The 23,559-nt window shown below is 41.3% G+C and overlaps 1 protein-coding gene and 1 pseudogene across 1 annotated transcript in view; one reads left to right on the top strand and one right to left on the bottom strand.

The window, feature by feature from the left end:
- GRM3 (glutamate metabotropic receptor 3) overlaps nt 1-23,559 on the top strand; it is a 337,193-nt gene that overhangs the window by 274,761 nt on the left and 38,873 nt on the right. The window lies entirely within an intron of this gene.
- Nucleotides 20,615-21,205, bottom strand: LOC120931046 (annotated as a pseudogene).

The raw sequence follows: 23,559 nt of genomic DNA, 5'->3' as shown, positions 1-23,559 counted from the left end.
GCAACTTGCTCCTCCAGATCTCTAATATGAGCTTCCAGAAGGGCAACCTGCTCACATCTGTCACAGCAGTATCCATCCTGGAGCTGTTGCACCAATTTTGCATACATGTGGTACACTGTGCACTGAGAAAAACCTTCAACCCTGCTAGCACTCATTTCCCAGTTACAATATAATTACTTGTATGAAGTTTAAGATGTTACTTACAGTTTAGAAGACTCCTGTCTTAACTCTTGTTTTCAACTCCTGTTTTTTAACTCATTCAGTTTAATTCAAAATTCCACTTGTGTTCAGAAAATCCACATGTGAGCCACTCTCAGCAGGGAGCCAGGGATGTCTACTAGACTCTTGTTTGGACAGATTTAAGTGAGTTATTCCTAAGAATTGCAGGCCTACAATATAAAACGCCAAATTTCCATGCAAAATAATGGTACCGCTTTCAGCACCTAAAATCTGAAATAATCATAACGCCAGGGAGGTTAATGCATTCTATGCATTAAGGTGAAAAAACACCTGACGGAACCGAGCCCCCGTTTTACTTACCTGACCCTCGAAAGTCCCACGCTCGTCCCCGTCATCCTCTTCGATTCTCAGTCTGTGGCTGTTGATCGGCTAAGTTGGATGGATTGATAGCAGCGCAGCCATTGGCTGTCGCTGCTGTCAATCACATCCAATGATGCGCCGCACCGGGGGCGGGACCGAGTGATACAGTGATCGGCTATGGCCGCCGCTGTATCATGGGAGCACGTTCGCAAGAGCTTTCCACCATGCAAGGGAGCTCGCATGAAGGTGGAAAGCTCTTGCGAGGAGGAGCCGAGACAGCCGCAGAGGAACCCCAGAAGACTGGGTTCGGGGACACCCTGTGCAAAACGAGCTGCACAGTGGAGGTAAGTATAACATGTTTGTCATTTTACCAAAAGATATGTTTTCCTTTAGTGTTCCTTTAAGTTAAGATTACCAAAATCTGCTCAGTTAAATGCAATGAAAATGAGGTGACTATTTTTAACTGCATGTGTTGTTAATGCCAAAACTGGCATTCATTGATGTCTGTGAACCTGCTGATTTGTGTGTATTGAGTTGGGGGTGACATGTCATTGTAGAGCAGAATTATTTATAATGAGATAGCATTTCGGTTGGACTAAATCCCAACACTGTTATTGCTGAATAAATTAGGATTGTGGCAAGCGCTGGCTTAGGTAATTAGAAGCCTGTTTTTCTGCATGTGGCATAGGCAATATTGTACCTGGACTTGAGCAATAAGCCCTCATTAGAGATATTATAACATAATGGTTTTCCCTAAATATAGGAAAAATGTGTTTGCTTTAGCGGTAGAAAGCAGCAGGAGACAACATTGATTTCTTTTTCTTTCCTTGAAGTGAACATAGCTCAGGAAATAGTTCTTTATCAGGATTTCAGGTGGTGTTGCAATATTTACTAAGTAGCTAAGCCCTCGGGGTGGAATTTAGCTGTTCAGGTCTGTCAGATAATTTCCTTTGTAATTGCTCTTGGACTGATAATGCTCTAAAATCATTTTATGGTTTAAAGGAAAGCGTTCTAGGTTTGGCTCTGGTGGATTGCATGAAACTTCCAGACCAGACCAATTCATGGATTTATATATAATTGCTGAATTATATCAAACAATATTTCTTCTCCAGTATGTGTTTTTTTTTTCCTGTTGGATGTCTTTACTGTTGACTAAATTAAGTATCTGGGAGTAGTTTGGTTAGATCAAAAATGTTATAATGAGAGAACATCAGGGTAAGTTTAACATTTTTTGTCCCACAGGCCATGAGAGTAATTTTTCAACGGTGTGGGGGTGTTTGGGTGCTTTAGAGAGTTTGAGGCTGGGTGAATTGGATGTGGGTTTCAACAATTCACATGACAGGAGATTGTAACCTGCTCTCTATGGTGCCAGTTCACATATCTATATGTCGGCTGCGGAGTGGATTGCATAGAGGTCCTGTGCGTCTTTGGCTCAGTTTCAGGGCCGAATTTAGGCAAAAATGTGTCCCTGAAATGGAGAACAGGTACGCACCGGATCCCTGCTGTGAGCCGCATGTGAACCAAACCTAAAAGTAAGAGTTTAGATATTTGGAAACATGTGGGCCCAGACTACAACAGATAAAATTCAGTCTGCTGGATTTGAACCAACAGTCCAGGAGGCTGATAATGATGCCCAAAAGAACTGGACCATGAATTAAGGAAAGTCTCTAGGGCAGCCTAAAGTTCAAATGGAATATTCACTTTATTGAAATAGTACAAAATAGTTAATAATAATAAAAATCAAACAAGTTGTGCTCACGTTTATTCCCAGGACTCCTGCACTGTGGACCATGGTATGAGATGGTATGAGATGTTACAGTGACACTGATTCCCTGAGTGTGCATCAAAGTTTCCACTACTCTCCTCCACTGGACCGGGTGTTCCTCCAGTGTTGAAGTCCGCCTATATGCCCCATTTGTTTGGCCACCCTTATGGGCAACATCTTATACTAACTATTTTGCCCTATTTCAATAAAGTGAACATTCCAACTGAACCTTATGCTGCCCTATAAACTTTCCTTAATGCTTGAGTTTTTATGGAAACCATTATCAAGTGATATAAGGCCCCATGCACACGAGAAGCAATTACAAACACCTCTAAACTCACGTTTTCAAAGGCAAAAACCGGCGTTTAAAACGCCCGTTTTTGCCGCGAATTGCAATGCTTTTTGCCGCAATTAGCGGCGTTTTACCGCATTTGTGGCTGTCAGCGCTTATCTCAAAGACATTGTAGACCCTCCCAAAGTTTAAAACGCAAAAATAAAACGCTTCTGAACCCAAAATTTTGCGTTTGAAAAAACGGACATAAACCCAACTGCTTTAAAACGCCAAAAAACGTGATTGTGTGCATGGACACATAGGATAACATTAAATGTGTTCAGGGGCAGTTGAAAAAAATGCCCAAATGCCTCTGAACTCGAGTTTAGCAGCGTCTCGTGTGCATGGGGCCTAAGAGTTCAGCTCCTACAATCCATGTTGTATTATATCCATCTCAAAGGTCGAGAAGCATCATTTAGCTTAGTAACAATTTCCTCAATAGTAAACTCTGTGAGCTTGGTTATTTGTTTTAGTTTTTAATGGTCACCCCATCCAGTGATTCAGGGAAGAGCAGTAAAGTCTGGGATCATTTCAAAAAGAGACCTGGAAAGGTTTCCTTTCAAAGACAGCAGCTCTAGATTGTGTTTGGTTGGTTCTATGCATGAAGGAGCTGATTAAAAATGAGGGACATAGTCGGCACTCTTGAAGGATGCATGTCACAGGACCCTCAGCTCTAATAACCCCCCGATTATAGAGGCAGGGATAGGGGGAAGGTCAGAGGAGATTGGCACATCAGATTGACTTAAAGCGGGGGTTCACCCTTAGAGGGCACTTTTTCCCCTTAGATTCCTGCTCGTTTTCTCTAGGGGAATCGGCTATTTGTTTTAAAATATGTGCAGTACTTACCCGTTTACGAGATGCATCCTCTCCGTCGCTTCCGGGTATGGGCTGCGGGAATGGGCGTTCCTTCTTGATTGACAGTCTTCCGAGAGGCTTCCGACGGTCGCATCCATCGCGTCACGATTTTCCGAAAGAAGCCGAACGTCGGTGCGCAGGCGCAGTATAGAGCCACACCGACGTTCGGCTTCTTTCGGCTACGAGTGACGCGATGGATGCGACCGTCGGAAGCCTCTCGGAAGAATGTCAATCAAGAAGGAACGAAGACCCATACCCGGAAGCGACGGAAGAAGATGCAGCTCGAAAACGGGTAAGTACTGCTCATATTTTAATACAAATAGCCGATTCCCCTAGACCAAACGAGCAGGAATCTAAGGGGAGAAAAAAAAAATTTAACAAATGGGTGAACTCCCGCTTTAAGTAATGTTCCTTGTTCCTAATAACATTTTATTTTGCTCATTTGAACAAAATTGAAATATGCAGTAGGGATGCACCGATACCATTTTTTTCACAACAGGTACCAATACTTTTTTTTGTACTTGCCGATGCCAATTGCCGATACCAACTGATTTGTTTACACTTCAGCTGTCATTAATGGTACAAATCATTGAAAAGTTATTTACACATTTTTCACAAAAATGTATAAATATATGTTAAAGGTGTTAAAATATTAACGAAAAAAACGAACAAACTGCGGCAGGTGGGCTCTCCTGCGCGAATCGCCGTGATTGTACGACGTCTCGCGCAGTTGCAAGCTCTCGTGCCCGCTGCATTCTGTGGGAGTGTGCCCGCAGGCCGGACGGACTCAATATCCACTGGTGACCCGCGATCACCTAGTACAGAGGTAGAATGGGGATCTGTCTTTGTAAACAAGGTGGATTCCCATTCTGACAGGAGATATGACAGAGATCTACTGTTTCCAGTGATCGGGAACAGTGATTCCTGTCATGCCTCAGGCAGTCCATCCCCCCTACAAGTAGAACACACCTAGGAAACACAGTTAACCCATTGATCGCCCCTAGTGTTAAACCCTTCCCTGTCCTGTGTCCTTTTTACATTGATAAGTGCATTTTTTAGCACTGATCAATGTAATAATGCCACTGGTCCCCACAAAGTGTTATTTGGGGTCAGATTTGACCACTACTCTCAAAGTCCCGCTAAAAATTGCAGATCGCCGCTATAACCAGTAGAAACAATAAAAAATAAAAGTCTCAAATCTATCCCATAGTTTGTAGACGCAATAACTTTTGCGCAAACCAATCAATATACGCCTATTGCGATTGTTTTTACCAAAAATATGTAGAAGAATATATATCGGCCTAAAATGTTGAATACATTTGTATTTTTATATATTTTTTGGGATATGTATTATAGCAAAAAGTTAAAAAAAATATTTATTTTCAAAATTGTCGCTCTTTGTTTATAGCGCAAATAAAAAACGAAGAGGTGATCGAATACCAACAAAAGAAAGCTTTGTGGGGAAAAAAAAACTTAAATTTTGTTTGGGTATAGTGTTACACGACTGCGTAATTGTCAGTTAAAGCAAGGCCGTTCCATATTGCAATAAATGGCATTGTCATTAAGGGGGCAAAACCTTTCCGGTCCTTGATTTAAATTAAGGCTGATTAGAGAAAATTAAGGTTTAATAAGGGGTTAAACTGAGGAAAATTTAACCTCTTGACCACCGATGATGTCCCTGGGATGTCCTCGGCTTTGTGCAGGGATATCTGAATGATGCCTGCAGCTACAGGCATCATTCAGATATCGCCGTCTTCAGCCACCGATTCTCTGCACCATAAGAACAATCAAAGCGGCTCCGCCGCTTGATCGTTCTTAGAGGCAGCGGGAGGGGACATCCCCCCTCCCGCCACCATCCGGTGCTTCTCTGGGCTCTCCCGTGCCATCGGGGGTCCGGAGAGCGAATCGGTTGGCGCTGCTCTATGACCGTCAGAGGCCCGGTGCCCGACATTATGACGTCACGACTGGTACCCAGAAGTAAACAATGCCGCAATCGCGGCTGTCGGCATGTGATCGGTGATTTTTTTTCACTGATTTCATGCTTGTAAGCCTGGAGGAGAGATGTGGGATCTTATTGACCCCACATCTCTCCATAAAGAGGACCTGTCACACTGATTCCTATTATAAGGGATGTTTACATTCCTTGTAATAGGAATAAAAGTGATAAAAAAAAAAGTGTAAAAATAAAAAAAAATAAAAATAAAATTAAAACATTTTTTTTTTCAAATCGCCCTGTCCCCGTTATCTCACGCGAAGAAGCGAACACGCATGCAGGTCCCGCCCACATTTGTAAACGCCGTTCAAACCCCACATGTTAGGTATCATTGCGTGCGTTAGAGCGTGTGCAACAATTATAACACTAGACCTCCTCTGAAACTCGAAAATAGTAACCTGTAAAAAATGTTAAAACATCACCTATGGAGATTTTTAAGTAACGAAGAGTGTGCGAAATTTTAAAGCGTGACATGTTAGGTATCTATTTACTCGGCGTAACATCCTCTTTCACATTGTACAAAACAATTGGGCTAACTTTACTGTTTTGTTATCTTTTAATTCATGAAACTGTTTTTTTTCCCAAAAAAAGGCGTTTGAAAAATTATTGCGCAAATACCGTGCGGGAAAAAAAGTTGCAATGACTGCCATTTTATTCCCTAGGGTGTTTGCTAAAAAAAATATATAATGTTTGGGGGTTCTGATTAATTTTCTAGCAAAACATTTTAAATTTTTACATGAAATTGGCCCGGTGGTAAAGTGGATAATAAAAACCAAAAAAATTTAATATTTTTTTACTTGACAGGTTGCTTTCGGCTGACTCCATCTGCAGATCGAAGTTAATCTGTTTGATCTGTAGATGAATTAACAGAAAGATACGCAAAGAAGCATTGTTTCCTTTTATCTTTCTGTTTTAGCGGCGGAGCAATGTTGTTGATAAACATTGCCTGGCTGCTTTTTTATGACAGCTCTAATTGCCGGACTTTATTTACACTTCAGCAGTCAACAGGGGAACCCCACTGACAGCTGAATGAGTTATCAGTTGTTAAGGACATGACGGCCCCACTCCTTAACAATCGATAATTGCCGGCTTTTTAAAAAAAAATATTTCAGCTGTCAGTGGAGGAATCCAGCTGACAGCTAAAAGAGCCAAGCCTGAAAGTATCAGTTTCAGGTATCAGAGCATTTGCACGAGTACCGTTACTCATGCAAATGCTTAGTATCCGTGCAACCCTAATATGCAGTGTCACAGGACGAATAGCTGTGCAATTTATTTTCTAAACACACCCTTCTGTCTAACAGAGTTACAACACAGAGCAATTAGAACTCCACATTTACTGTTTAAAGTTATTATTGCAAGATAGTGCTTTCAATTCCCCCCGAGTGCTGTTTCTTAAAAATTATGCTTGCATATAATAAATACAAATATTACTTGTATCTTCCTTTATGACATTGCCATGTCAAAGTGAAAAATAAAAATTCATGCGAAGCAGTGCTGATGTAAACCCTTTCATTTTTTAGTCTCTTGTGCGTATAAATTATAAATTAAACAGAATGTTTTCAAGTAAGACCAAAGTGTTTTGAATTTTGTAATTATATGAATGGAATTTTAATTCAGGAGACCTCTTTTTTGAAAGTTGAACAACTGCCTTGCAGACTAAAATGGCTTTGTAAACTTCAGGAGGTCGTTAAGGTATGCTGGGGCTTCTAGTTCAAGGACCTGCAATCTGCAATCCACACAAGATTGCCTTGTAGCAAATTCATATATTTTTTTTATTCCTCCTCAGATGTGATATGACTTTTTTCACCCATTAGCAGGATCTTGCTTCAAACTGAATAGCTGATATAAGGTCAGGGCTGCATCTTGAGTTTGCATCAAAGGAAATTAACTAACCCAAGAAATACGTAGAAAATGATGCCACCTAGCAGCAGCAGTTGAGATACAACTGAAATGTTAACATCAGGCAGAATTTTTTTTAAATATATGGAAGCCATTGATTATTGGACAATCTGAGTGGGTGTTATTAGCAAAACACTTCCTTTTCCAAATGTTTAATGCAGAAAGTCTTAGTCGGGGTCGTAAAAATGCTGAAATTGTTACATAATGAGAAGGATTTTTAGCTTTATTATTACAACAGTTTCTCAGAGCATGGCATGTGCTGTAAGAAACCTGTGACTTTGCCATCACAGGAGGACCAACTGATTGGACAGTTTTGCCCAATTAGCACTGATCCCTGCCAAAGCAGTGGAGATAATTGCTGCTGCTGGTCTACTGCCTCATAGCTAGAGGCTGGTGATCATCTGTTCAATGGGCATTCATATCCAGCAATGGAAAGAGCACCTGAGGATCTGATCTCTTGGAGAGAATGGGGTTGATTTTTTAAAGGTAAACAGACTGTTTGCCTTGGAAGGGAAATAATACTTTCAAAGGAATTTACCTAGGAGCCTAGTGAATGTGGTAACATTTCATCTTGTAAAAAAAAAAAACAATCACATGCAAAGAAAATTTAAAAAACACATGATTGAATGTTGGAAGTCATTAGAGATTCACTTAATTCATTAAACTCTGGGGCTAAATTCCTTGCAACATGAACAGTCTATTTGTCTTTAGTGAATCAACCCTATTTTTCATCTTTAAAGTGATATTAAAGGCAGTTTTTAATTAAAAAAATAACAAGCATGTAATACTTCTTTTCCTGGCCCCTTCTTCCTGCCAAGTGCCTCCATAACGAACAGCTTGACATTGGTACACCCAAGTAGGCTTGCTCCTGACCTGCTGCTCTGCGTGTTCATTCACACACAGAGCCACAGCTCAGCCCCACCCCCTCTCTCTCCTCATTGGTTCACAGCCAATGGGGAGGGAGAATCCCCAGAAATCAAAGGCTTTTGTGCACATTGCTGTATCACGATGGGGCTCAGGTAAGTATTAGGGGGGCTACTGCACACAGAAGGTTTTTTACCTTCATGCATGAAGGTAAAAAATAACCTTGAGCCTTTAGAAACACTTTAAAGGGGTTGTAAAGTTAGAGATTTTTTTATCCTAATGCATTCTATGCATTAAGATAAAAAAACTTCTGTGTGCAGCCCCCCTCACCCCCACCCCCTAATCTCATCCCTGTCCAGCAATGTCCATAGGTGTTTCAGCCATCCATGATTGGCTCTCCCTCCTGATTGGCTGAGACACAGCATTGGCGCCATTGGCTCTCGCTGCTGTCAATCAAAGTCAGTTTGCCAATCAGAAGAGAGAGGAGGTAGGGCAAAACTGCAGCTCCATGTTTGAATGGACATACGGAGCTGCAGCTTGGCTTGAGTGCCCCCATACCAAACTGCTTTCTGTGGAGGCACTCAACAGGAGGGAGGGGCCAGAAGGGCAGAAGAGGGACCAGAGAAGAGGAGGATCTGGGCTGCAATGTGCAAATCCACTGCACAGAGCAGGTAAAAAAACAAGACTTTAGAATTACTTTAAGCTTCAAGTTTGTTTGTCATTGGGCTGTAACATCAGCAGAAAATGTTGTGTTTTGATTTTATTAACCGATATTTTAATAAACATTTGACTACAAGTGCTTAAGCGCTTCCCGTCCTTAGGACGTACCTGTACACCCTGGAATGGGAGCGGTGATATCTAAACTAAGCCAAGATCCAGATATAATTTTCTTCAGCCTGCAATTCCCTACAATGTAAAAGTGATCCAAATGGCTTTACAGCTGCCTGATCACTTTTACAGGTGGCAGAAGGGGGTCCTTTCGCCTCCACCTGCCACCTTTACTGGGCTCTCCTGTCACATCAGATGCACTAGACAGAGTGAGAAGAACATACGTTGTTCTTCCCCCTCTGTTACGTCAGAAACCGGAAGCAGCAAGGATTACATTACTTCCAGTTTGTTTTTTACAAGCTGTTAGCAGCTTGATTGGTTGCTTTGGAGGACAGAAAAGAGATCTGGGGTCAAATAGATATAATAAAGAGGATCTGTCACGGTCCATGCTATCACAATGCTACCCCTGCTATCACAAGGGATGTTTTTCATAAAAAAAGACATTTAAATAAAATAAATAAATAATAATAACAAAATGTTTACAGTGTCAACACCACATAACCCCCTTATCACCATGCTTACACACAAATGCGAACACACATGTAGGTCTCCCATGCATGTAACTGTTGATCAAATGTAAGGTTGTAAGGCAGGCATGTCCAAAGTCTGGCCCGCGGGCTAATTGCGGCCCCTGTTCCGGTTTAATACTGCCCCCCTGGTGATTTGGATATATATCTTTTGTGGCCCCCAGGGCACAAAATATATATACCGTATTTATCAGTTTAGATTCAGTTTCAGATTACATACAGGAGAGTCTCCTGTTTACTCGATGGCATCTGTAATAGGAAGTCCGGTCTCCTATGCAGCCATTGGACAACTGTTCTGTCTATCATAGGAGGTGAGAGCAATAATTCTAGCTCCAGACCTCCTATGTAACTGGTAACCTGCACATGCTTTTAAAATGTTGCCTATGGATTTTTACACGTATGAGAGAAATGTTTGTTTTGAACCAGGCTCAACCACTTCGATAAATGATTAAATTATTTTCTGATCAATCTCATCCGATAGGAATAATCGATCTATAGTCGAAAACCTTGATCAATAGGCCACACACAGGGAAGAGGATTTTGACTGATAGTTGAGATATAATTGTAATTTATCGCATCTCTGCAATCCGATGTAAACTCATGATGCAGTCGCTCAAAATATGATGTTAATCACAAACAAAGTATCTCAGTGCTGCCAATCAATGCAAAGAGATCAATCATTTTCCACCCCAGCTAATCAAATCATTTGGATCCTATACAATCCAAATCTAGTTTAAATCAATCGGAAGAAGTTATGGCTATGCTATTGTTCGCGGATTAGATTGTTATGATTGCACATCATTCAGATAACAAATCAAAGCGTGTGCAGCCACTATAATGAACTTAATCAATTTATCTCAGAAGAAACAGAAATCAAAACAATGCAGCAATAAGGCTCATTGCGGCTTACTTAATGAACACTGCAAGCATTATGTTTACTGCAAAATACAAACTAACATGCTTAGTGCAAAATACAAAGGGTTTGTATAGTCTTATGAATGATTTTGAAAAATAAAATTTGATGAAAGTAAGGTTTTATATGTGTTAGGACTTCTCTACCCTTGCTGTTGTGGAGTTGTAAGAACACATGGCTGAGCTGTGTTTTTACCACCAACCGTTACCCCTTTAGTTGCAAAGACAGTGGGCAGGGGTGTACATATACCTCAGCCACAATGCCCTGCATCACAACATGGCAATATTTATCCCCACTGTCACACATTAAACTAAATGGGGCCACTCAACCTCCCTGCAACAGTGTCCAATGCATGCTATTGCAGGATGGTGATTCAGGTTTTTAGAGGTTAAAGCATGCAGTGAAAAGGTAACTTTATACCTCCTCACCACCTGTCAATTGCTCCACCATAAATTGCTTGTCGTTGGACAAATCTAAGCCCTTAAAGTTTCAAAATCAGCGGTTCCATGTGTAGTTTGTAACAAAACATGCATATATCGGGTTAAAAACCCCAAACACTCTGCACAATCTTTTGCGCAAAAAATAAATAAATGCAGAGGTGATCAAATACCACCAGAAGAAAGCTCTATTTGTGGGAGAAAAGGCCAATTTTGTCTGGGTACGGCCGCGCAATGGTCAGTTAAAGCGACGCAATGCCACATCGAAAAAATTGCCTGGTCAGGAAGGGGGTAAATTCTTCCGGGACTGACGTGGTTGATATGTATGTATAATGTAAAAATCCATACATTCTTTGCAGTAACAAAAAGCATTTAAAAAAAATTGCTTTGGGCTGAATTTCATGTCATGTGCGATGACCAGCTTTTTACTGCCGTGTAAAGCAATTGTGTTCTGTGCATCCTATTTACATTGCAATGCAGCCCACAGCAAGCTGTGATAAAATGCAGACGTGCTACATTTTATCATAATGCACCATACAGGATTGCATGTCACTGTACAGCAGTGCAGCACATCACTCTGGATAAACACAGGAAAATGAATATTCTGTTCTATATTAAAGGGGTTGTAAAGGTTCATCCTATGCATTCAGGTGAAAAAACATCTGAATATTACCCCCCCCCCCCCAGCCCCTCATTTTACCTACCTTAGCCCTGCATAGTCGTGAGTCGAGAACGCGCTGAGTCTGTGCCCGGGCTTCTCGGCTCTTCATTGGATAGATTCATAGCAGCGCAGCCATTGGCTCGTGCTGCTGTCAATCAAATCCAATAACGTTGGCGCCGGGGGCGGGGCCAAGTTCTGGACTTGGCGGCTATGGACGCAGAATATAGGACTCGGGAGCCCGGCAGCAAAGGTAACCCCCTCGGGAGAGCACTTCCCAGAGGGGATTATCTTAGGCGGGGAGGAGCCAAGAGAGCCTCCGTGGGACCCCATAAAATGCTGTTCGGGGCCACTCTATGCAAAACGATCTGCACAGTGTAGGGCATGTTTGTTATTTTAAAAAAAGAAAAATAGAACTTTAAGGCCTTGTACACACGACCGAGGAACTCGTCGGAAAGACACATCATTTTCCTCGACGAGTTCCTTGTTAGGCTTGTCGAGAAACTTGACAGGCTTTCTTCGCGTACACACGGTCAAGACCAAATCTCCTTGTTCTCAAACGCGGTGACGTACAACACATTAGACGGCAGGGGAAGTTCGATTCCACTGGCACAACCCTTGGGGCTGCTTTTGCAAATCTCATGTTACTGCGTGTTAAGTAAAAGTTTGGAAAGAGACGATTTACACTTTTCAGTCTGTTACAGCGTGACAAATGTGCTATCTCCATTACGAACGCTACTTTTACCGAAGGTGCGCTCCCGTCTCATACTTTATTCTGAGCATGCGCGGGTTTCTAAGAATACACACGAACGTGTTTCTCGCCGAAAACCAGCCCGACGAGGAACACAACGAGGAAATTGAGACTCCCGTCGAAGAAAAGGAGAACTTGCTCTCTTTTTTCCTCGTTGAGTTCCTCGACAGTTTTCTCGATGAAAAACATACACACGACCGTTTTCCTCTGCAAAAAAAGCTCTGCCACAAAGTTTCTTGATGGATTCTGTCAAGGAAAACGATCGTGTGTACGAGGACCTCACAGTCACTTTAAGTTCTACTGGAGCGTTTACCAGTTCTAGCAGGCCGTAGCACACTTAGAATTGGAAAATAAAGACTAAAGGGTCTGTTTAAAGAGGATGGCCAGACTGTCTAGATCCTATCTTCAGCTTGGTGCAGGCATTGGACATTAAAGCGGGGGTTCGCCCTGTTAAAAAAAAAAAAAAAGTTTTTTTTTATTAGACAATTAAATTCGGCATCGTAGCGCGAGCTACGGTATGCCGGTCTTACATTTTTTATGCCCGTACTCACTGTGCTATCGTTGATTGAAGAATCCGGGGAATGGGCGTTCCTATGGTGAGAGAAGGTGATTGACGGCCGGCCCTGGCACGTCACGCTTCTCCGGAAATAGCCGAAATAGGCTTGGCTATTCACGGCGCCTGCGCATAGCCTGTGCGCAGGCGCTGTGAATAGCCGAGACCTACTCCGGCTGTCTTCGGGGAGCGTGACGTGCCAGAGCCGGCCGTCAATCATCCTCCCTCTCCATAGGCACGCCCATTCCCCGCGGGAGTCGGATTCTTCAATCAACAATAGCACAGTGAGTACGGGGTTTAAAAATTTAAGACCGGCATACCGTAGCTCGCGCTACGATGCCGAAAGTAATGGAATAATGGGGTGAAGGAGGGTGAACTACCGCTTTAATGCAGCTGCATGGCTATGGAGGTTTTCTGCAGAAGACTGGAAAGGAGGCAATGCTGATGTTTTAGATTGAAGTGCCTTTATTAATGTTCTTTGGTATTGACGTTACTATTAATTTTAGCTTTATCACATCTGTTTGGCAATGTACACTGTAATTTTCCAACTTTCATGCTGTAATAGCAAGATTTAACCCAACGCATGCCTCTTATGAACGTTTTTTTATTGTCTAATATTTCCTGACTTTCATAGTGCAAGCAGAAATAGAACATAAACAGCACAGATGACTTTGAATTTAACCAGCCCTCCCAATTCATTTTTCCCACTTCAAACTTGACTGATAGCCAGAGGAGCCTTTTCACCCAGATAAGACAAGGCATGTCACACATATATAATGGCCTGGCTTCAGCTTCTTCAGTAAGCTTATACATAAATAAACCAATTACACTGACATCTATTCACCCCTGGGGATGCCACAGTGTTTTTGGCAGCAGCCCCACAGCCATACACGTCCAAGAGATAAAATCTTCAAGACAAAATACACACCAGTCATTCAGCTCATCACATTTTATGGCCTTTCCAGGAACAGTAGAGCAGCACAGTGAATTAAGCCGTATGCCAGGGGACATGTTCGAAACTTTTACGCAACTGTCATATGCAATCTGGAACTGAAGACTTGTTTCTGATCCCCAGTTTTCCAAGTCATATAACCTGGCTTTCTGTGAATCAGGATACAATAAAAAAAGATATAGCATTTCGAAATATCATAGATTTCAAGTGTTAACTTGGAATGTGGTGTATTTTCTAGGTTTCAGGGCTATCTATAGACATCAGATGCCGGCTAGATGTGCAGGCATTATTTAAAGCAGAGTTCCACCGACATATTCCATTTTATTTAAAGCCACCTGCTGTTATTATCCTAATGCAATGCAGCATACACTATTCTCATCAATCGCACCGCTATCTTTATTATTTTATTTTAAAAACGAACCCTAATTTCTATGTCTTGAGCGTTTCCATCTTGCTAGCGGGCATGCGAAGCCCACTAGGATAGTCTTCCGGGATACGGTGCTGCTGAATACCCAGCATTCACCGCCCGTTCTCACGCATGCGCATTCTAACAAACTCGCAGGATTCCATGGTTGCCATCACAATGGCTTTGTATTATCGTGATGATGAGAATAGCCGATGCCCACTGACTCCTGGGAATTATGACAAACATCTCCCAGGAGCCAGTGCGCTGCCAGATATTGCACACTTAGCCACGGATGGGAGAGTAGAATGTTCTCTAAATAAGGTAAAGAAATAGCTGGGGAAAAAAATGATCATTGAAGAAAGTATGTCAGTCTGAAGCAGATGATGTGGAGTTCAAAAAGTGGGTGGAACTCCACTTTAAAGTGGTTTTAAACCTCTGAAATGAAAAATGAACAATACATATCCCTCCATAGTGTTTACTTGCCTCTATTCAAAGCACATAGTGTGATTTCTGTCTTCTCTCTCTTTTCTCTGCTATCTGCATGAATCACTTCTGACATTCCAACACCAGACAATCCTGGGAGATGGCCCCCACCCCCATCCAGCACACAACAGCTGATTGACAGCCTCAGCTGTGCATGTTTTCCTATGATATTGTGTAGAGGGGGGTGTGCCCTTTCCGTCCACTCAGGTCTCAGATTACATTCAGCTCTGTGCTCTATATTGTGCAGTGTGTGACATCAGATCCCCAGCCCCTGCCTCAGAAACTCAGAAATGCTCTGTAAATTCTGTACTTTGATTGGCTGTAGAAGAGAGAGAGCCGCAGATACAAAGATACAAGTTATGTAGGAACATTTGTTTCATCTCTGTGTACAACCCAAGGTTAGTTACTTAAGTGAATATATGTAAGGGTTTGCAACCACTTTAAGCACAATCAGACCAATGAAAAACCTTACCTTGCCCAATGGTCATCTAACAATGTTAGAATTGTTTATTCCAACAGTATTTGCTGTATCTCAATTTTACTGGCATCTGTCTACACCTTTGCTCACTTAATCTGTTTTTAAAGTGAAAGTAGAGCTAACAGGTTCACTACTACTACATCACAGTAATGGAGACTATTTACAAACTCAATTTTTGAGTCAGAATACTGGCATTATGAAAGCAAAAACTCTGACAAAGCCAGGTCCTTTTTCCATGCATATAGAAACATACATTATGGTTCCAGGGTCTAGTCATACATTTTTTCACACAAGATTCACATAGTTTTCATCCAATACTCACATATATTGCTAATTGTAAGCTGTAAGGAGCAGGGCCCTCTGATTCCTCTTGTATTAAATTGTATTGTAACTGTAACGTCTGCCTTCATTTTGTAAAGCGCTGTGCAAACTGTTGGTGCTATATAAATTCTGTATAATAATATAATAATAATTGCAATCAATTGGGAAACATGTGAATACTGGATAAAAGTTGTGTGAATCTTGTGTGAAAGCATCTATAAATAGACCCTTTTGTGTTAAGAAAATACAATAAAGGCTCAGACAGAGGTTCTCCCTTGCCACACTATCCAAAATTAAAGCGGAGATCCACACAAAAAGTGAACCTCTGCTTTTCGGAACCCTCCCCCCCCTCCTGTTTCACATTTGGTACCTTTCAGGGGGAGGGGGTGCAGATACCTGTATATACAGGTATTTGCACCCACTTACGGGCATAGACTCTCGCGGGAGTCACGCCCCTTCCCGTCCCCCCCACCAATGTCTTCTGGGAAACACACTGGTCCCAGAAGACAGCGGGACCGGTGACGACGCGCAGCGCGACTCAGGCATGCGCAGTAGGGAACCGGGAAGTGAAGCCACAACACTTGACTTCCTGATTCCCTCACCGAGGATGGTGGCAGGGACAGCCGAGAGTCAAGCGATTGCTGGGCTTCAGCTGCCGACATCACCGCACCCTGGACAGGTAAGTGTCCATTTATTAAAAGTCATCAGCTGCTGTATTTGTAGCTGCTGGCTTTTAATATATTTTTTTAGGCGGACCTCCACTTTAAGGTTTAGCTTGAGTTATACCTTAATGATAAATGTATGGCATGTAATAAATAACTAATGAATATATCAAAGGGAATGCATGATTGCTTTAGTAATATTATTATTTTTTCTATACATTTTCTTTATTTATTATGATTAGGAATTAAAAATACAAATTTAAAAATTATTTTTATTTTTTCAATCGAAATATATATATATATATATATATATATATATATATATATATATATATATATATATATATATATACATATTATACAGAGTATTCACAGTGAAATTTTTTCAGTGAAGATTCTTCACTTCTTCTTAATCAGCCTCTTCATCTCTTATTTTATGGAGAAATTGTCATTTTGGTTGAATGGCACAAAAATGGTCCCAGGAGAGGTAAGCCATGGGACCAAGACTGGGAAATGGGAGGGGGAAGAGAAGGGGGCAGTCCCAGAAACCCATGGTAATGACATGACAGTTGCAGCTAGAACTCACCTTCTGTTGTAGTGACAACTACCGTATATCATTTGGATTTGTATAAATTCTGGTAACAATGGCCACCAAGACAAATAGATAGGATGAATCTCCCAGGAGGAGAACAGACAGTGATGAGAACCTGACACAGGCTCTAAACTTTCCCTACACCATCCAAAGTTAGAAAATATCTACAGACATCTTACTACCAAATACAATGACAACAGCTGCAACATGCCCTAACCTACCTTATTTAGGATATACAATGGGGATTATTTACGAAAAGGCAAATCCACTTTACACTACAAGTGCAAACTACAAGTGCAAAGTGCACTTGAAATTGCACTGAGAGTGCAGTCGCTGTAAATCTGAGGGGTAGATCTGAAATGAGGGGAAGATCTGCTGATTTTATTATCCAATCATGTGCAAGCTAAAATGCTTTTTTATTTTCCTTGCATGTCCCCCTCGGATCTACAGCGACTGCACTTCCAAGTGCACTTTCATAGATTTATGGCATTTTTATTATTATAATTTTTTTTACTAGTCATGGCGGTGATCTGCAATTTTTATCGGCACTGCGACATTATGGCGGACACATCGGACACTTTTGACACAATTTTTGGACCATTGACATCTATACAGCGATAAGAGCTACAAATAGCCACTAATTACTGTATAAATGACACTGGTAGGGAAGGGGTTATCACTAGGGGGGCAATTAAGGGGTTAAGTGTGTCCTAGGGATGTGTTCCAACTGTAAGGGGGATGGTCTCACTACAACATGACAGAGATCACTGCTCCCGATGACAGGGAGCAGTGGATCCCTGTCATGTTGCTAGGCAGAACAGGGAAATGCCTTGTTTACATAGGCATCTCCCCATTCTGCCTCTCCTCGCCACAATTGTGGGCCGCTAGCGAACATCAAGTTCGAGGGACATGTGCCCGCTAGGCGGTAAATTTAAAGGGACGTACATTTACGTCCATTTGCCTGCTCCTGCCATTCTGCATGCAGCAGTTGGCGAGGGGATATAGTAAACAGTAAAATTTGCTTAGATTATTTTAAAGAGGATGATTCTCTATACCCATTGTAAACTAACTGCAATGTGCAATCATGTATTTTTGGGGTGAAGGAAAAAGTTATACAAAGTGATATGTTTTTAAAAAAAGCTATAGGCTTTTTATAGTGCCAAAAAAAAAGTATTTGGTACTTGACTGTGTTACCTTCACACTTCTCAATGTTTTGTCCTTTTAAAGACTGTAAAAGTACAGAAATTATTTAATCTGCCAGAAATGCACTCACCTCTGAAATGCTGTTGTGCACTGACAACACGCAGCATTTTTGTAAAGTTTATGAGTGGTGTCAGCCCTGTCCAGCTTTCTTTTAATAAAATAATCAGACCCTCCTTCTCTTTCATCGCTACAAAAAGTTAATCCTTCTGTAGTCTCAAGAAAGAAACTAGGAGGGATAATTTCTCCTGTTGGGATAACAAAGCAATTGTGCAAAAGACAAAAGGCTCTGAATTCCTGAAATAACTAGCAGGTATTTTTTCGCACTTATCAAAAATTAATTAATTACTTAAAAAAATATATAAATAATAATGTATTCATATTTTTTCTTGTTTTTACATATGTGTATAAAACACTAGGCCACTCTCTATTAGCCCACAGGTAAGGCACTGTAATAACAACAAAAACCTGGGGAATGCCCAGGGAAAAACCAAGCCTACTTACCAACCAGCTTGCAGAAAACCAATTAACCTGTCTACAGTATGCGTTAAAAACAGGGGTTTTGTCCGCACGCATTTTCAAAAGCATGCGTGAGCCACAGAGCCACGCCAAGGCACCCTGTAATCTGTGGTCCTAACACTAAACAATGAGCGTCCCCACAGTGGAGGCACATGCATTTAAATGGATAGACAGGGGCAGGTGAACTGAAGGGAAGCCACCCCTCCTTAAAGGTACAAGAGCACACCAAGCACCCAGCATGTAGCACAATGGCTGCAAAGGTGTTGGTGCGCTGATGGACCAATATAAACACCACAGGTGAAGCATAAACGTGTCCACCGCCCCCATCTATAGCTGGCCATAACAGTAAGTAGCATTGGAAGGCTAAAGCAGATAACAACAAAAACCTGGGGAATGCCCAGGGAAAAACCAAGCCTACTTACCGACCAGCTTGCAGAAAACCAATTAACCTGTCTACAGTATGCATTAAAAACATCCCCTGTACACACGATCGGTTCATCTGATGAAAACGGACCGATGGACCATTTTCATCGGACGAACCGTTCGTGTGTGGGCCCCATCAGTTTTTTTCCCATCGGTGAAAAAAAAATAGAACCTGTTTTAAAATTTTCGTATGGTGAAAAAAACGATTGTCTGTGGGGAAATCCATCGGTCAAAAATCCACGCATGCTCAGAATCAAGTCGACGCATGCTCGGAAGCATTGAACTTCATTTTTCTCTGCATGTCGTTGTGTTTTACGTCACCGCGTTGGACACATCAGATTTTTAACTGATGGTGTGTAGGCAAGACTGATGAAAGTCAGCTTCATCGGATATCTGATGAAAAAATCCATTGGTTTGTTTTCATCAGACGAACCAATCGTGTGTACAGGGCATTAGACTTTTGCAAGCTGAATTTTCTTAAACAGTATACCTTTCACATATAAATTGGTTGTATATTGTGACCACAATATATTTTTTGTAGAAGTGGGGGGATTATACTTATAGGGTTCTAGTGTTGGTTACAGTCACATGGGTGGATAAAAAAAAAAAAACAGACAGGCACTTATACAACACTAAGCAATGGTAGGGCTTATGCTGATTATGGAAATTAGCTAATTTGCATATTATCAGCCCGCTCAGCTTCAAGTATACTTGTTAATCGGTTATATTTATAGCGCTCAACAGCTCTGCCTCTAGGAACTATAGAAACATTCTAGTTCACATCTGGCCTCTGTGAAATCGGAAATAAACGTCTGTTACTGAGCTTAAATTATTGTTTTTGTTTCATCAGAACCCATATAAAGTAAAAGTCAGACTTTTATTTCAAATGTCCATAATTAAAGTGATATTAAACCCAAATGTAAACATTTATTATATTGCAGCTTACCAACTCTTATGCCTTGTACACACGACCGTTTTTTATGACGAGAAAACTGCCATTTTTTATATTGGTCGTGAAAACCGGTCGTGTGTATACTCCCTAGCAGGTTTCTAAACTAAAAAACTGCCCGCAATTTTTTTTAAACCAGCTCTCTTTTTTCTCGTTGTGTGTATGCTTTTCCGAGGGGGGAAAAAACGTGCATGCTCAGAATCAAGTATGCAGCCCAAAAGCAGCCCAAAGGAAACGAACTTCCCCTTCATAGTCCCGTCGTACATGTTGTACGTCACCGCGCTTTGGTCGGACGTTTTTTTGCATGAACGTGTGTATGCAAGTCAGGCTGGAGAGGAATCACGTAGGGAAAAACTTTGTTTTTTTTTTCCTGCCGAGACAAATGGTCGTGTGTACAACGCATCTTTTTAAGGCTTTGTTTCTTTTATTTTCACTTGGTGATCCTGCCAGTAAGTCTGTTGTTTTTCAAAAGAATAAGCTGCGCTGCAGATGTAGCAGTTAGAGGGCTGAGACAAACCATTTAACCACCGACAGGGGTACTTACAGTAGCCATCTTTTTTTCATTTATGTAAAACCTTTAACCCAGAGCTTTAACTGCTAAGAAATGTTAGCCGGAGTTCAGCTTCAATTCTATATAAAATTTTCAATATATTCAGTATTCAATAGTGTATTTATATCTGCTAGTACATCTAACACTACCCTCTGCGAGACTGACAACGCTGCTGTGAACACCTAATAAAAAAAAGTTTAAAAAGCATGTAAAAAAACAAAAATCTTTCCATCATCTGTACACAGTTGAAGGCAGCCGTGTTATTTTCTTTCGTTTGACCTGGAACAGCTTCTAGATCTAGAAAATGAACGTGATGGTTTGTGGTTCCTTTTTTTGGACAAAGATCTCTCTCTTCTACGATCTCTAGAAAGGGACCTACTACGGATACGGGAAAAGCTCCTTCTCCTTGGAGATCTGCGTCTTGGAGGAGGACTCCTCCTACGGTAATCATCCCTAGGCCTCCTGTTCCAAGATGGCGGAGGACCGCGATTACGGCTTCCTTTTTGCACCATTCGATAATTCAACCCTAACGCGACATCCACACATTGTCCGTCCATCGAGCTCTCTAACTGCATCAGCTGCATCTCTAGGATCTTCAAATTCTACGAATGCAAAGCCAGGGGGATTCCTGGCAACCCACACGCTACGAAGAGGTCCATAGTAGCCAAAAGCCCGCTCAAGTTCCGTTTTATTTCCATTGTTTCCAAGATTTCCTACATAGACTTTGCAGTCTAGAATTCCATCAGAGTAAACACCGATGGAATTCCTCAGAAAAAAGTCCGATGGGGCACACACACGGTCGGAATTTCCAATAGAAAAAGTCCTTCGGACTTTTTTGATCATAAAAAACGATCGTGTGTACGCGCCATTACTGGCCAGATCACCAGAAACAAAGGAAGAAAAGCCTAACAAAGACAGTTATGCAGCCACCACATCTATAAATTGGTAAGCTACAATATAATACAATTTTGATTTTGGGTTTAATACTGCTTTAAGATGGATTAGTATCTCTCATGTATTTAAAGAGGAACTGAACTTTTAAAGCTGTGCCCAGAAAAGGCAGACAGAGAACAAAGGACTAGTCAACGGTATTGCCTGAGGTTTCCCTGAAGCTGGTCTCTTCCCCATTACAAACCATGTCTCATTCTGCACTGTGTCTCTGTTTGAAGGTTCCCATCCTGGTAGAGGCAGGGCTTTACTTCCTCATGCCAGACCCTCCAGCAAGGAGAACAGTGATCAGCACAGTAATGACATCACCAAATATCATCCAATCGCCTGAGACTGGCAGCCACAGGCAGATCCCACACTGCAGATATACAATCGCTTTAAGACAAAATATATATTTTAGGGTACTGCTAAGTACAAATAACCTTCCCAATTGTACCCCATACCATAGCAAATCATTACTTTTTTGAGTTCAAGAGAGATGTAGATTAGAGATGTGTGTATAATGCAACTAGCTTGATAGATGTTCACCAAAAAAAGATTTATAGTGGGTTTTTATCATTTTCTCTTTTCTTCAAAATTTTTATGTAATTTACTCAAGTGGAGCAGCTCAAGTCATAAAGCAGCAGAAGTAGTTACCCTGCTGTGAGGAGTTTTAGCATGAATAATGTAAACTGAAATAAATCCTCCACAATCTAACCATCATTGTCAGTTATGATGCTGTATATAATAGATTGAAATAAATCCATTTTAGATTGTAATATAAGGATATACAATAATTATTTAATAACTTGCACTTACTTTATTTATTTTCTGGGATTTTTAAGAATTTTTATTTCTACTGTAAATAAACTTTGTACTGTAGTGATATTTTATTGCTGTTCATTTGCAATGTCAAGTAAAAACAATATAGAAAGCTGCAAACAATCCAGTTCTTAGGGGATAGTAATAGTGTCATGTCACTGGATATCAATGTAATGTAAAGTGTATGTAGACCCTAACAATGAACTTTTCTCTTTTGTTCCCCTTTTCTATTAATTACATTGTAGCACCCTCCTAGGTAGGTGCTAGGATTTGTTAGATCTAGTGCTGACTCACTGTGTTTCGTGGTGCTGTGTGTATTTTTGTTGTAAGGTAAATTTAAGCTTGCCTTATGCCCTGTACACACGATCGGTTCATCCGATGAAAACGGACTGATGGATTTTTCAGCAGATATCCGATGAAGCTGACTTTCATCAGTCTTGCCTACACACCATCAGTAAAAAACAATCGTGTCAGAACACGGTGATGTAACGATGTGCTAAGAAAAATGAAGTTCAATGCTTCCGAGCATGCGTCGACTTGATTCTGAGCATGCGTTAATTTCCCCACAGACGATCGTTTTTTTCTATCGGTTAGTTAACCATCAGATAATTTTAAAACAAGTTCCTAGTTTTTTAACCGATGGATAAAAAACCGATGGGGCCCACACACGATCGGTTAGTCTGATGAAAACGGCCCATCAGACCATTTTCATCAGACAAACCGATCATGTGTATGCGGCATTACTGAAACTAGTGTAGTTTCAATTGTTGTGTCAAGTAAATTTAGCTCTGCTCACTGTAACCATTGGGCCTTTGATTAACTAGATATGTTCAGTGATCATCTGTTGCTAGTTTGACTGCCCCCTCTGCTTTTCCAGAGAGCTGTAGAGTTCTCTGCAACATAGGTGTGGAGCAATGCAAAGAGCAGTATGAAAATGTATACAGCCATGGCCAATCCATGGGAATGTGACCCTGAAGGCTGCTGGAAATCTATATAAATACTCAGAGACATAGAGCTAGGGGTCTTTTCCTGCAGCAGATCAGTCAAGCCTGGCTGGCTTGCTGTTTTGCTGTTTATGTCCCTGTTCAGAAGATTTCACCTCACTTTCTGTCCCAATGACAATCGGTTTTGAAAAATGTGGGTTGTTGTGGAAGCAAGCCTTGGTGATAAAGCTTCAGTAGAGACACCTTTTTGCCATAATAACTCTTATGCCCCATACACACGATCGGATATCTGATGGAATCTAATCCGATGGATTTTTTCGTCGGATATCCGATGAAGCTGACTTTCATCAGTCTTGCCTACACACCATCAGTCAAAAATCCGACTGTGTCCAACACGGTGACGTAAAACACTACGAC

Source organism: Rana temporaria, chromosome 3 (genome assembly GCF_905171775.1).
Source record: "Rana temporaria chromosome 3, aRanTem1.1, whole genome shotgun sequence".
In the NCBI taxonomy this organism is placed as follows: Eukaryota; Metazoa; Chordata; class Amphibia; order Anura; family Ranidae; genus Rana; species Rana temporaria.
Note: the sequence above shows the minus strand (reverse complement) of the source record. Positions and strands in the feature narration are given on the sequence as shown.